The sequence below is a fragment of the Tamandua tetradactyla genome, chromosome 26 (genome assembly GCF_023851605.1).
Source record: "Tamandua tetradactyla isolate mTamTet1 chromosome 26, mTamTet1.pri, whole genome shotgun sequence".
Classification (NCBI taxonomy): Eukaryota; Metazoa; Chordata; class Mammalia; order Pilosa; family Myrmecophagidae; genus Tamandua; species Tamandua tetradactyla.
This window is the reverse complement of record NC_135352.1, coordinates 34,036,546-34,050,993: the sequence shown is the minus strand read 5'-3', so window position 1 is coordinate 34,050,993 and position 14,448 is coordinate 34,036,546. Positions and strand designations below refer to the sequence as shown.

The window sequence follows — 14,448 nt, the reverse complement described above, 5'->3', positions numbered from 1 at the left end:
CCAGTTACATTCAAGTTCCTAGCAGGATTTTTAAACAGACATAGACAAAGAAATTCCAGTAGTTATATGTAAATGCACAGGAACTAGTATAGTCAAACCAATTTTGAAAAAGAAAACAAAGTTAGGGGAAAGGAGAAAAAATTAAGGAATCACAATTCCAGATTTTAAGAATTACTATAAACTTACCTTAATTAAGAACAGAATAGGCACATAGATCAATGGGACAACATAGCAAGCCAGAAATAGAACCACACAAACAAGTTCAATTAATTTTTAGAAATGTGCATAGGCAAGTCAAGGTAAAAATTATTGCCCACTCAGAAAATGTTAATGGAACATTAAAGGTATATGCAAAATGAAAATGAAACTCAACATTAAAATGGATTATTGATCTAAATTTCAAATGTAAAATTCTAAAAGTTTTAGAAGAAAAATCTTCATGACATGGAGTAGGTGAAGAGTATTTAGGCATGACATCAATTGTATGACTCATAAGAGAAGAAATTGATAAGGTGAATTTAGAAGTGTTTGATCTGCGAAAAGCATTGTTAACAGCATGAAAAGATAAACTGCAGAATAAGAAAAAGTATCTGAAAATCATATATCTGATAAACAGCTTGCATGCAGTGAATCAAAAGAATTGTTACAATTCATAAATAAGAATATAAAGAGTCAAAATGCAAAAAGACTTGAACATGCCCTTCACCAAATGAGGGCAAATAAGCATATGAAAAGTGTTCCACATCATTGAATAAATTTGTATTCAAGGAATGCAAATTTAAACCACAATGTGATACCATTACACACTTATTAAACAGCTAAAATAAAAAGAATTGATAATACCAAGTGCTAGAAAGAAATCTAGAAAACTGGAGCCTGAAAACATTTAAAAGGAATGCAAATTTTTACAAGCACTGTAGAGAAGTGTTGAGCTGTTTCTTAGAAATGTAAACATATATTTACCATAAGGTCCAGAAATTCCAGTCGTGGGAATTTACCCCAAAGAAATGAAAAGTTATGTTCCCACAAAAAATTGTATGCAATGTTTATAGCAATTTTATTCATAATTGCTAAATAAATATTGGGAGTGGCAGTTTCCTTCAATTGGTGAATCAATACACTATGGTACTGTTAAACAATGGAATACCACTAAGCAGTAAATAACAATTTAGGATGAATATCAAAAGCATTTGGAAATAAGCCAGTCCTAAAAAGTTACATTTTTTATAGTTCCATTTACGTAGTATTCCTGAAAAATCAACTATAGAATTGAGAATAAATAATTGGTTCCACGAGAGACTTTTTTGTTCTGCTCCACTGTTGTGGTAGTTCCGTGAGATATATGTGTCCTAAAATCCATAAAATTGTAAATGGAAAATATAGTCAATTTTACTGATAATAATTTCTTAATTAATTTTTTATTTTTATGCTGTATGACAGGGTCAATTTAAATTATTTTTTCATGTGACTACTCCATTATTGCAGCATTTGTCTAATTTTTCTTGTTTTCTGATTGTTTTGCTTGTTTGATTTGTTTTAGGGGAAGTCCATGGACCAGGAATTGAACCCAGGTCTCCTGTGTGCCAGGTGAGAATTCTACCACTGAACTACCCGTGCACCCCATAATTATTTTTTAAATATTACAAAAAGAGGAATTGCATAGACCCATGATGATAAATTGCCATTCAGGGAGGAGTATGCTTGCCTCAAATGTTTTTTTTTCTATTTTTTATAGTGGCGTAATTGATAGTAGGATTTATGCTTTTTAGTTTATGTTTCTATGAATTTTAACAAAAACATGGGTCTTCTAAGGACCAGGAGTAGGATGAGGCAAGGGAGGCACATAAGGAGCAAAGTTTGAGTAGGTGTTCCTTTAGATTTCAGTTTACTGGATTATCCTTTACTTCACTTATATCACTGAATTAAGGCAAGTTACAATTTCATTTTTTATCTGTTTTTTTTTCTTGCTATTCTCAAAAAATGAATGTCTCCTTAAAATTTCTTGCCTCACCTTGTCTTGTCTCTGAGTTCTATAATCAAAACCACAATCATAATTCCATCAAAATTCGTTTGTATCCCTTCATATCAACCACTCTCACCTGCCACCAGTACCTGTTAAAACAGGTCAGTTTTCTGACAATAAAAAAAGTACCTATACTTATTTCTATATGGATTCAATATGTAATTTCAAATAGACTGAAGCACTTGAGTTTCATTCATGTTGTTGCATATATTAGTAGTTTGTTCTTTACGCCACTAAGTAGTATTTCATTGCATGGAAGTTCCGCAGCGCTTATCCATTCATCAGCTCAAGAGTATTTGAGTAGTTTCTAGATTTTGACAATCGTTAGCAGAGCCACAAAAACTCGTTTGTAAATTTTGGTGTCAACATGATTTTAAATTCTCTTAGGTAAGTACCCAGGAGTCAAATTGGTGGGGCAAAGTTAAGTATGTCTTTGAATTTTTAAGTAACAGCCTGTTTGCATTAAGTAACTGTTTGCACTGTTTCAGTGCCATTTACTTCTCATCCTCGCTGCTCTTAAGCCACTCGAATAGCTATGTAGTGCTGATTGTGGGTTTTATTTGCATTTTGCTAAGGACTAATGATGTTAAACATATTTGCATGAGTATTTGCCATCCATATATCTTCTTTAGTGAATTTTCTTTTCAAATAGTTTGCGTATTTTAAGTTGACTTGTCTTCTTTTATTTATTTGTAAAAGTTCTGTATACATTCCAAACATATCTTTTATCACGCATGTGATTTGCTGATATTTTCTCCCTTTTTGTGGTGTATCCTTTCTTTCCCTTAATGATGATTTATTGAGAAGCCAGAGGTTTTAATTTTGATAAAATCTGATATTTATTTTGTGTGTGTGTGTGTGAATGCTTTTAGTATCACATCTAAGAAATCTCTGCATCCTCTAAGGTCACAAAGCTCTTTTCTAATGTCTTCTTTAGAAGTTTTATCATTATAACTTTTACATATAGCTGTTCAATCCACTTTCAGTTATTTGTTTTTATTACATGAAAAGAGTATGTTTTGCAGCTTTCCTCCCTAGAGTAATACTTTTTTTTCTATCAGGAAGATATCGCGGATAGGGTTTTGTGCTTTTTCTCTGTATCAGGCTTTGCCCTCTTCCAAGCCTGCATAACCAAGTGAGCCTTTCTCCAGCTCCCTGCCATGCTCAACGTCTTTCTCATGAGGACCCACTGGAGTACAGACAGTGCGTGCAAAAAACTCATCTTCTGTCTGCAGCTGTCAGTGATACTAGATGCCTCTGTTAGTTGTCACTTAGCCTTTAATAATTATTGGAAAAAATAATGATATTTTCCTATTCACTTGTACGGTAGCTGGCAATTTTTTCTCCCATGCTCTTATAATTGATTTCATAGTTGATATAATTATAAGTTCAAATTTATGATTCCATAGTTGATAAAATTTGTGATTTTATTGTTGTTAGAGAGGGTATTGTACCTGTTCAGATTTCTACATCTGAAGTCTTATTAATTTCTTTGAAGTTGGAAGTCTTATTAATTTCTTTGAAGCTCCTATGCCTAAATATGCCAAGCCAGAGAAAAAAAAAGGCCACATACAAAAAGTTTAACTTAAAAGTGCATAAAAAACAAACAAAAAAAATAGGCCCAATAAAAAAGGTGATATTTGTAAGTCCAAATTGGTTAGATGGACCATTGCATTTAAAAACAGGCAGGCTTGGGGTAGACAGGCATAGTATATGACAGGAATGATGATTATTTCCTAATGGAGCAGTCTTATTCATAGATTGTGACTAACCCTGGAAAGGAAAAGTGGAAAACACATAATGACCCTGGAAAACAATTAGTGACCTTTAAAATTCTTCTTCAATAGAATCTTTCTGAATGTATAGAAGTGAACACTTTGGCAAATAATTCTACATATCTTACTAAGACTTTAAATATATAAAATATGAATAATTGACATTTATAATCAGAACTTTGAGTCATTGTAAAATGTATCCTATAATAATATTTGTTTGCTAAAGAGATAAAGATGAGATATATTTTAGAAAACTCTTAGGTTATCTCATATGTTCATTTATATTGTTCAGCATTTTTTATTGAAATAAAATGTTAATGAGATACTACTATATAATTATACAAACTTGTAAGAAAGATATAGAATTTTTATCCCAAATGGATTATATAAAGTATAAAATGATAAAATTTTCAGATAAATTCTGAACTGATAATTGCACAATAAATTAAAAGTTTAATGGGGTAATATATACTTGGAAGAAGCTTCAGCATTTAAATCAATCTGTCCCATTCATCAGCCATGTCTAGTATTTTAGGGAAATACATGATTTGATTTATGTCAAATATCAAACCAAAGAAGAATATCATTTGAGTTTCTCCTATATTTTCCACCATTCTTAAAGATCTTTGAAGAAAACTATGAGTACATCATCAAGATAAACTAAAAATTACATGATTTTATCTAATTACATTATAACACACACATAGTATATATGTGTGTGTTATAAGGAAATACACAAAAGATATTTTAAGCATTCATCAATAAAATTATATAATAGATTGATTATTAAAAATGTGGCAAGTGATATTTTAATATAAACAGTTAATCACATTTTCAAGGCACACATATTGTCTTCTCCACTGCTCCACAGCTTAGTTGTTCTGTAGTTTTAAACAGCCAAAGCAGCAATCCCAAAGTCCAGCAGTTTATTAACATAAATCCATCAGCTAGAAGATTCTAGTATCTGTTAAAACTGAAAAACATGGCTCCAAACAATGGTTACTTAAATATAAAGCACACCCTGCTTCTCATACTTTTATACTCATGAAAGGCACTCTGATATATCTAGCCAATCACGTAACTTTGCTGCATTTTAAAAAATTCTCAGAGAGGATCTGTTTTAGTTTGTTAATGCTGCTGGAAATGCAATACACCAGAAATGGGTTGGTTTTTTTTTTTTTTTTTTTTTTATTAATTAAAAAAAAGAATTAACAAAACAATTAGAAATCATTCCAATCTACATGTACAATCAGTAATTCTTAATAACATCACATAGTTGCATATTCATCATTTCTTAGTACATTTGCATCAATTTAGAAAAAGAAATAAAAAGACAACAGAATAAGAATTAAAACAATAATAGAAAGAAAAAAAAACAAAAAAAACAAAAACAAAAAACCTATACCTCACATGCAGCTTCATTCAGTGTTTTAATATAATTGCATTACAATTGGGTAGTATTGTGCTGTCCATTTCTGAGTTTTTATATCCAGTCCCGTTGTACAGTCTGTATCCCTTCATCTCCAATTATCCCTTCTCTTTTTTTTTTTTTTTTTAATTAACGGAAAAAAAGAAATTAACCCAACATTTAGAGATCATACCATTCTACACATGCAATCATTAATTCTTAACATCATCACACAGATGCATGATCATCATTTCTTAGTACATTTGCATTGGTTTAGAAGAACTAGCAACATAACCGAAAAAGATATAGAATGTTAATATAGAGAAAAAAATAAAAGTAATAATAGTAAAATCAAAACAAAACAACACAAAACAAAACAAAAACCTATAGCTCAGATGCAGCTTCATTCAGTGTTTTAACATGATTACTTTACAATTAGGTATTATTGTGCTGTCCATTTTTGAGTTTTTGTATCTAGTCCTGTTGCACAGTCTGTATCCCTTCAGCTTCAATTACCCATTGTCTTACCCTGTTTCTAACTCCTGCTGAACTCTGTTACCAATGACATATTTCAAGTTTATTCTCGAATGTCCGTTCACATCAGTGGGACCATACAGTATTTGTCCTTTAGTTTTTGGCTGGATTCACTCAGCATAATATTCTCTAGGTCCATCCATGTTATTACATGGTTCATAAGTTTATCTTGTCTTAAAGCTGAATCCATTCTGCCATTCTATGTCTTTTGATTGGGAAATTCAGTCCATTAACTTTTAGTGTTATTACTGTTTGGATAATATTTTCCTCTACCATTTTGGCTTTTGTATTATATATATCATATCTGATTTTCCTTCTTTCTACACTTTACTCCATACCTCTCTCTTCTGTCTTTTCGTATCTGACTCTAGTGCTCCCTTTAGTATTTCTTGCAGAGCTGGTCTCTTGGTCACAAATTCTCTCAGTGACTTTTTGTCTATAAATGTTTTAATTTCTCCTTCATTTTTGAAGGACAATTTTGCTGGATATAGGAGTCTTGGTTGGCAGTTTTTCTCTTTTAGTGATTTAAATATATCATCCCACTGTCTTCTAGCTTCCATGGTTTCTGCTGAGAAATCTACACATAGTCTTATTGGGTTTCCCTTGTATGTGACAGATTGTTTTTCTCTTGCTGCTTTCAAGATCCTCTCTTTCTCTTTGACCTCTGACATTCTAACTAGTAAATGTCTTGGAGAACGCCTATTTGGGTCTATTCTCTTTGGGGTGCGCTGCACTTCTTGGATCTGTATATTTAGGTCTTTCATAAGAGTTGGGAAATTTTCAGTGATAATTTCTTCCATTAGTTTTTCTCCTCCTTTTCCCTTCTCTTCTCCTTCTGGGACACCCACAACACGTATATTTGTGCGCTTCATATTGTCATTCAGTTCCCTGATTCCCTGCTCAAGTTTTTCCATTCTTTTCCCTATAGTTTCTGTTTCTTTTTGGAATTCAGTTGTTCCATCCTCCAGTTCACTAATTGTAGCTTCTGTCTCTTTAGATCTACCATTGTAGGTATCCACTGTTTTTTCCATTTTTTCTTCTTTGTCCTTCACTCCCACAAGTTCTGTGATTTGTTTTTTCAGATTTTCTATTTCTTCTTTTTGTTCAGCCCATATCTTCTTCATGTCCTCCCTCAATTTATTGATTTGGTTTTTGAAGAGTTTTTCCATTTCTGTTCGTATATTCAGCATTAGTTGTCTCAGCTCCTGTATCTCATTTGAACTATTGGTTTGTTCCTTTGATTGGGCCATATCTTCAATTTTCCGAGCGTCATCCATTATTTTCTGCTGGTGTCTGGGCATTTGATCAGATCTCCCTGGGTGTGGGACCCAGCTGGTTGAAAGGTTTTTCTGTGGAATCTCTGGGCTCTGTTTTTCTTTTCCTGCCCAGTAGGTGGCGCTCGTGGCGGTCGTTTGTCTGCGGGGCAGTCGGCCCAGGAAACCGCGCGCGTGGAGGCGGGGGTCGCTGGCCGTGGCTTGGGGGAGTGCCGGTCCAAATTGCCCAGCTGGCCCGAGACGCCAAGCGTGACGGGAGGGCCCCGCTATCCAATGTTCCCAGTCAGACCGGGGAGCCATGTGCGTGGAGGGGACCCCAGACGCCAGCCACCCCAGCCGGGAAAACGTGCACCCCTCGGGTATCTCACAGCAGTGGATTCTCCCTACCCGTTCAGCCGTTCCAGAATGGGGTACGCTGTCTTTTTTGGTCTCTGTCGTGACTCCGGGAGCTGTTTTGTATTGTTTCTGTTTCTTTAGTTGCTTTTCTGGAGGAGGAACTAAGACCCGCGCGTCTTACTAAGCCGCCATCTTCTCCGGAAGTCCTGGGTTGGTTTTTATAAATAGAATTTATTAAGTTACAAGTTTGCAGTTTTAAGGCCTTAAAAAATGTCCAAACTAGGGCATCCAGAGAGAGATAACTTGACTCAAGAAAAGGCAGATGAGGTTCAGGGTTTGTCAACTACAAAGGCACATGGTGACATCTGCTAGCTTTCTCTCCTGGTTTCTCATTTCAAACAGCTTCTCCAGGGCATTTTCTTTCTGTACCTCCAAATGTCTGTGTCTGTGTCAGCTCTGAAGCTTTTTCCAAAATGATTCCTTCTTAAAGACCTCCAGTAACCAACCCACCTTGAATGAGTGGAGACCTGTCTTCATGAAAACCCATAAGTTCCCACCGACAATTGGGTGATTCACACCTCCATGGAAATAACTTAATCAAAAAATCCCACCCAACAATATTGAATCAGGATTAATGAACATGGCTTTTCTGTGGTACACAACAATTTTGACACAGAGCACTAATACTGGATAACTTTGGGATAGGAAATATGTTATTGCAGTATTAAATATTTGAGAAGGGGCAGAAAATTAAAAAGTGGTTTATAACTCAATTATATTTTTATTTATTATATCTGAAAAGAAAGCGATATTTATATTATCAAAATATGTATGTCTCCCTAAATAATTTGGGAGTTGGGAAATAATCCTGGTAAATGTTCTCATTTGAAAAGCTCTAATTTTTCATTATATTTGTGTATGTGTTGAGGAATTAATGGGGATGGATTGAGAACATATTTTTCTCCTCAAAATCCCAATATAGTACAATAAAAATGTAAAAATACATAATACATCTGTGATATCATTTGTTTTTTGAATATAAATATATTGACAAAGACTAGGAAGGTGTAAATAACCTATGAAAACTAAAAGACTGAGAACAAAACCAATAAGCTCCATCCATTACACATTGTCCATTTAGAATAATTTACTATTATTGCAGAAGGAATCATCTTTTAATGAAAATATATACCGATTCTTCTGATCTAGGCAAATAGACAAAAATTTTCAAAATTCCAATAAAAATAGATCATCTACAAGGAATGAGACCAAAACAACTACCTAACTTGCCACTTGTTGATTGTATTTTTTGTTTCCTGTGAGAAAGATATTGATGGACGTAATAAAAAGTAAATAGCAGGAAACAATACTTAGGTTTAATCTCTATCCCAGATGGACTCTTTGACCAGTCCTTTACAAGGGAAATTGACAAAAAGTAAATAGATTGTAAACCTATGCTTTTTTTTTTCCAGAAATATATTGTTAGAGACCAACGTTCGCCTGAAGAAACCTGTGACTGTTCTACCCCAAACCGTACCAGCTAAAGTTTAGCCACAAATTCTCTGTGTATCACAGAAAGGGTAGAGAGGGTAAGAGAAAAGGAAGGATCTCTTAGGGAACAAAGCAAGGTCAACAGAAAATAATAGAAAAAGGAATTCCTCCCACAGAACAAATAGGGCTGACAAATGCGTTCACCAGGGAATTTACCTCATTGCCTGGGCAGTCTTCATAATTCTAACCAAGTAAGACATGATAATAGCTGTAGACCAGCTGTTTCAGCATTCATTTGCTTTTTTGTTTTCTCTCATTTTTCCCATCTTCAAATAAGTTGTATTTGTAATTATCCCATTCCAACCAAACCAAACTTGCGTAGGTGGAAAGTGGGTATGCAATAATCTGCTGCTGCTTCTTTCTTTTTTTCAATCTTATTTTATATGTGGCCAGACTACAGGGAACTACAGCAATGCTGAAAGAGAAGGACACACATCAGTCAGAAACCCTGGACCTTGAGGCAGATGATGCAATGTGTTAGGACTTTGTGGATACTTCATCTGAATAGAAAGATATGAATGCTATTTTTGGCTTTATAAGAGAAGAAACTGTACCAGAGAAAACTAGCTGTGCCCTAATCTCTCATTTTACAATGAAAAAAGAGTGCTTAGTTGATCATTGGTCGCCCAACTAAAGACAAGATTTCCCTGTCTCTCTTGACTTAGGTATGGTTTTGTATCAAGGTTCTGACCATAACAACATAAATGTAAGAGTTGTCTAGGTTCTTTTATTAAAATAAAGGGAACCCCATTCTTCCCCACTTCTTTCCCAATCTCCTGCCTTTCCCATTTCTTCCTTCTTGCTGCAGAAGTATAGATGTGATAGAGAGAGTTGGAGTGGCTTTATTGAACCATGAGAGAGAAGTCATGAGTTGAGAAGGATGACAGAGGTTGCCTTTTCAACCAAGGACCGCCCTACATTTAGGTGAGAAATAAACTCCTATATTTTTCAAGTCACTCTTATTTGAGGTCACTTTAATTTAGACAATAACAATATCCAAATTTACATAATGTAAAAAAATATTCTAAGTAAAAGGAAGGCAAAAGAGGTCCATGAGAGAATGTCTCATTAACAAAGTTAATATAATTCAATTTATACCATTTCGAAGACTGAAAGTTCAATTTATCCCTTTGATCAAATAGAAAGTAGTTTCCAATGAACAAAACACAATAAAGCAACTGTAATATTTTCATAGGACTCTTCTATGTACAAAAACTATTAACTAGGGACTCCAGGAAGAGCACAATAATGTACAAGTATGTTAATGTGTTATTATACGGAAATCTCATATATGATATGGTTTTGAGCAATTGATGAATTGTAAGAAAAAGAATGCATTGAATCTGATTGTATGTTCACCTTCAGGTGGTTTAAAGATAAAGGTTTATCGTTTCTTATTTAAGAGTCCATCATAATACCCTAAATGATAATTACATTGTCATAATATTGATTTATAACTATATTTTATAGACATCGTAACAGACTGTTAAAACACAGGCTCTGGCAACAATTTGCTAAATATGAATTTCCTCTATTTATTTGTGGTTAAACCATAGGAAGTTTCTAAAATTGTTTAATACCTGTTTTCTTATTTATGCAGTAAGATTTTAAAGAAAAACTTCAGTTATAATCTAAGGTTTTAAGCATAAAACTTTCCTTACAGAGTTGGTTGACCATAAATCGAGATAATTTATCTCATGCAAAGTAAACATTCAATAATTTTTACCTTCTCTTAAATATAATTTAATGTTTTTCAATATATAGAGTCAAATCAACCTTTAGACAAAGCATTATACATTATTATACATGCAATATAGATTACAAATGTTATAAACCTTGATAATGATAGAGCATAAATAAATCAAGGGTGGTAGGAAATAGAGCTACGCTAATATCCTTATATTTGGGATTGAAGAAGCAACAAAGATAATCAAATCAATCTAGATCTGATGGAACAAAAATTGATTTTTTCTATTTTAAAGGCTAAAGATAATTCAAAGAATAACCACAAATTAACAAAAATTTAGACTAGGAGGGAGATAAGAGAGATAGGAATTGAGTAAGTGATTTATATTTTTCAATTCACACAATGGCAACATTATATGACTATTATATATTATACACAATTCTGAATACTTTATGCATATTAATTTAACTAACCCTCACAGCAAACTTATAAGGTATGAACTATTGTTATTTTACTTAAAAATTAAGGGGTGAAAAAAAATAAGATGTGTACGCACAGAGAGTGTAGACCTTCAGAGCCTGTGTCTCTGGATTTACTCTTGAATAGAAAAATGGGATGTGTACTCTAAAATTGATATATTGCATTTTAATTCTATTTGATAGAATTATAGAGGTAGTGGGTTCACAGGTAGTTCAATGGTTAGAATGCCTGCCTTTCATGTGGAAGACACAGGTTTGATTCCCGGACCATGCACCCAAAGAAACAAAAACAGAATTATAGAGGCAATATTCAAATTAAACAAAACTAGAAATCTTAAGGAGTGATGGCTTGATGGTTTCTAACTTAGGGGTATCGTTTGGAGACTGTGGTTGAAGAATATTACAATCCATGTATTTATTTTTGTACAATTAATTTTTTCTCTTTATTTAAACAAAGCAAAACTGAAACTCTGAGGGTGGTATTTGATTGTGGGTGTTTTGGAAAGTTTATTTGTTCAACCTGTAATTTTTATAATAGTACTCCATTTCCATAGTTATAATAATTTCCGAGTTTTTTCCCTCTCAAATATATGATGAATATTTATATATAGTTTACACCCTAATTTAATTTAAAATCAGACATATTAAATTATAGTTGTTATAATTTTTAAAAACTTTAAAATTTGAAGATGGTCATATTTTCTTTGCTCTTTAGTTAATTTATTTTTCATCCTTTTAATGCAAATAATTTTTCAATCATGGAGGTAAAATTTAATTAGTCTAAATCTGATCCTCATAGGTTGAATCCCCCCAAAATGGATTTGGTCACCCACCAAGTTCCCTGAAAACTGACCAACGTCAAAAAATTACTCCCAGTGTTTTAACCTCAGACACAAGATTGGGCATGTCAGCGGTGAAGCTGGATCCTCTACTGTGAGTGCTGAAGTAGCAAACCAAGCAGCCAACTCATATAGTGCAGATGCAATTGTTAGACTTGGTCCTCAAACCCAGACAGGAGCAGGATAGGTGATGGCTTTATTCCAACAATGAACCTTTGGTTTGTAAATTAATGCTTGTGCCAAGGCATTGCCGTGTGATATTGGGATGGCGCAACTCCTGATCATCCAAGAAGAGGATTGTGCTTCCATAAAGATGATGCTTAAATGTCCCTCAGATGATTCTTTGTGGGCTAGGAAGGCAATGGGCACCTGGAGGCCTGCAGAGCCACTTACCACTCCTCTGTCCAGAAGCCTGTCAAACAGGTGGTGCCCTAGCCAGTCTAGCAGTCTGTATGCACTGTCTGGTCATTTGTTCATGACTAAAAGGATATACTTATAGAAGAAAACATATTCAGACTAGAAAACATGAATTATAAAGAGAAATGAAAAGTGAGCATTATTCAATTTACAAAGTTGACTAAAGCAAGTTTAGCTAGCTATATCCATGTGTCTGTAGATAATTAACAGCCCACGGACTATATAAGACCCTATGAATGCATATTTCTGTAAGAAGAATGGATTGTGACATCAAAATAACTAGAAACAAAATGATGCAATCATTCATAAAGCATAGTCTAATTTAATCACTGAGGTAAAGATACATTAAAATGCATGTTGAAAATAAGTAAAGCAATATTTTAAATTTGATTTAAGATGAAGTAGTAATTTGCTCATGACAACTCACATTGGTAGAGTTTTAAATTTTCATGTGTTTTTCTAAGACTTACCACCCTACGTTTTGGTTTGAAGTAAACCAAATAGGGGTACATTATTTGCTGCATTTATCTAAATACTGTTCAGTTAGCACTGGTCATCAGTATTGTTAATTTTTAAGCAGAAGTAATGTGTCATTCTTCAGTTCAATTTGTTTTTGTTCTATTTATATGACAATATATATATCAACATCATTACCCTTTTGTGGAAATTTTAATAAAGTTTAGACAAATGAGCAGCTTCAAAAACATTTTAATCCCCCATTTATTCCCTTTAAGGCTGTGTCTAATTTTGTAACTGGCACTTGACAAGGCAATGAGTCTTCCTTCCAGCCTGCTGTTAAAATATTACTTTTGCATGAATTTCTCATTGGAATGAGATGCCAAGCAATATGTTTCTGAATTCCTTTCTTTATGATGGAAAAATTACACAGCGTCAAAATATTTACCTACACAGAAGATGGGAATTTAATTTTTAAAGAATCCACATTATATTGAAACATCAAAGCATCTTAGATATCTTTTTATTCATAATCCATTAAATATGCAAATATGTTTATTATGACACTGAAATAGTTAAAGTAATATTGGAGTTTTCACTTTTTCCTATGATGGAACAACACTTTTGGTGAATTTGAATGTACTAATAATATTATAATCACAACATATGGGAAGTTTTCTTCATGAATTGATGTTATAAATCAATAAAATGTACAACAAACACACAAAAATATTTTATAATGCTTTTCTTAAGTGTTTATACATTTCTCCAATGCTGTAGCTTCAAGATGACAAATAAAATTTACTATTTTAGGGTGATGCAGTATCTTTACAAAGTTGTTTCTTGGCCCTTACTAGAGTTGTTCCTTATTTATCTATAGTTTTTGGTACCTTCTGAGATATGTCCTTGGGAAGCAGGAAATGTTGTACCATGTGACTTTGTATGACACGGTCTTCTCTTGGATACCGTGGGGCAAATGTCCTATGATGTGGGTTGAAGATAAAGCCAAGTGGGAAAATGAGGACCTCCAAATTATAGCAGAAGTGATTTTATTTAGACTGGTTTTATTGGTCAGTTATTGATAGAAAGATGAACTTTTTTTTCCTTTCAGGGCAGGGTTGACAAACTAGCCCTCTTGAAAGAAAGGAATCATTTTCTCTACTTCTCTATTGTACAGCCTACAGGTAATTTGTGCATGATCTGTTGGATTCATAAATCCAAGCACAACAAATAAAACAGTTGTAAAATGAACAGAGAGAAACAAGTGCTAGAGAGAATGTGGACAAAGAGATGTACCTATTCACTGTTGGTTGGGAAACTGAGGTGCAGTTACTCCGGAGAGCAGTGTGGTGGTTCCACAGGAGGCTAGGAGTAGCCATATGATCCTGCAACCCCATTACAAGTATATTCCTGGAGGTGCTGAGAGTGTAGACATGCATAGACATTTGCACACTGGTGTTGCTGGTGGTAGTGTTCATGATTCACAATGGGTGGAGGTGGTCTAAGTGTACAAAGACTGAGGAAAGCAAGGGGGAGCTGTGGTGTTTACATGCAATGGACTATTGGGCAACTGCAAGAAGGGATGAAGATATGAGGCATACAATGAGGTGAATGAACTTTAAGGAGAGTGTGTTGCATAATATGTCAGAAGCAAAAAGACAACTATTAT

At 33.8% G+C, this 14,448-nt stretch overlaps 1 long non-coding RNA gene across 6 annotated transcripts in view; it reads left to right on the top strand.

Moving 5' to 3' along the window:
* Positions 1-14,448, top strand: part of LOC143669743 (uncharacterized) — a 135,630-nt gene that overhangs the window by 74,380 nt on the left and 46,802 nt on the right. For 5 of the 6 annotated variants that reach the window (XR_013169031.1, XR_013169032.1, XR_013169029.1 and 2 more), the window contains one exon: positions 1,541-1,587. This is a non-coding gene — a long non-coding RNA (uncharacterized LOC143669743). Of the gene's footprint in view, positions 1-1,540; positions 1,588-9,709; positions 9,826-11,866; positions 11,989-14,448 lie in introns of those variants that run through there. The other variant, XR_013169035.1, reaches the window with a different exon arrangement.